This window comes from Chrysochloris asiatica, unplaced genomic scaffold, assembly GCF_000296735.1.
Source record: "Chrysochloris asiatica unplaced genomic scaffold, ChrAsi1.0 scaffold00116, whole genome shotgun sequence".
Classification (NCBI taxonomy): Eukaryota; Metazoa; Chordata; class Mammalia; order Afrosoricida; family Chrysochloridae; genus Chrysochloris; species Chrysochloris asiatica.
The window spans coordinates 3,220,673-3,222,269 of NW_006408634.1; the positions used below are offsets into that span (position 1 = coordinate 3,220,673).

At 46.0% G+C, this 1,597-nt stretch overlaps 1 protein-coding gene across 1 annotated transcript in view; it reads right to left on the reverse strand.

Moving 5' to 3' along the window:
- DPRX (divergent-paired related homeobox) overlaps window positions 1-1,597 on the reverse strand; it is a 9,163-nt gene that overhangs the window by 7,163 nt on the left and 403 nt on the right. The gene's annotated exons all lie outside the window — the stretch shown is intronic.

The following is a 1,597-nucleotide window of genomic DNA, read 5'->3' on the forward strand; positions in this document are numbered from 1 at the left end:
GTACAGGGTCACTATGAGTCAGAACCGACTCCACAGCACATAACCACCACCATCTACCTATTTAATCTACCTACTTAAGGAAATCCTGGGTGGTGGATGTTGTTGTTAGGTGCCATGGAGTCAATACCGACTGATAGTGACCCTATGCACAATGGAATGAAACACTGCCCAGTCCTGGGCCAACCTCACAATTGTTGCCACACTTGAGCCCATTGATGCTGCCACTTGGTCAATCCATCTTGCTGGGGGTCTTCCTTTTTTTTCTTTGGCCTTCCAGCTTACCAAATATGATATCCTTTGCCAGCAACTGGTCCCTCCTGACAATATGTCTGAAGTATGAGAGACGAAGTCTGGGCATCTTGGCCTCCAAGGAGCACTCTGGCTTCACTTCTTCCAACACAGATCTATTGATTCTATGGGCAACCCTCCAACACCATAACTCAAAAACATCAATTCTTCTACAGTCTTCCTTATTCACTGCCCAGCACAGGGCTTAATCATTCAAGTACTAGCTGAAAAAATACTGGCAATCTCCTTGAAAAGACTTTGGGGTGGTTCTCCTCTCGCACATTGGGGTGCCATGGGTCAGAATCAACTGGCATGGCGCTGTAGGATCAGCACTGGACTGCAAACCATAAGGTCAGCAGTTCAAACCCACCAGCATCTCCTTGGAAACCTTATAGAAGCTACGATATCTACTTACTGAGAGCAGTCTGTCTTCTTTTCTTCCTTCTCTCTCCCTTGCCCCCTGCTCCCTCCCTCCCTCCATCCATCCACTTTTTGGCACTTTTATCTTTTACTCAAGTTTCCACCCCACCCTATCATCTTTTTCAAATTATTTATTTCCTGGTTCTTTTTTTGAGAAGGATGGCTACTTCCCACCTGTGTGGCCAAGAGACAAGTAAGTATATATAAGCAAGCTCACGTTGATGGGATTTAATAGCAGAACTAGGGGTTATGAATCAGGCTGCGAACCTGAAGGTCAGCAGTTCGAAACTACCAGGTGTTCCGCAGGAGAAAGATGAGGCTTTCTGCTCCCGTAAAGATTTACAGCCTCGGAAACCCTGTAGAGGGTCGCTATGGGTCGGAACCTACTCCACGGCACACAACAACAACAACAACAACAATGCACAGCAACAGTACAACTGCACGGTCCACTCCCAGTCTGATACAGTCAACGTTGGCATATTCATACATGATTGTACTTGGAATCCCTGCAGGCTCTTCTTTTTGTATTTTTCATTGTAACTTGGGTGAAACTGACAGACTGCACATTAGTTTCCTGTTCCACAATTGATACAGTTTGCTTCCTGGCATCCGCTACAATCCTCACAATCTAACAGTGCGGATTTCCACTTAATCCTTGAGTTCCACATTTTCCGGTTTCCATAGGCCCTTCTTTCCTGCTCTTTCCCATCTTCTGGGCTTTGTTTAAATGGCTCTTTGTTTTCACGGCTGAGAGAGAGAATAGAGGAGATGCTGGACTCTGATGTTTGTGCTGAAGTTATTGTCCCGCACCATGCTGACACATCATAAGCACCATGGCACTGCTTCAAGATTCCCAACTGCCTCAGTGGAAACCGACAAGTAGTCAAAA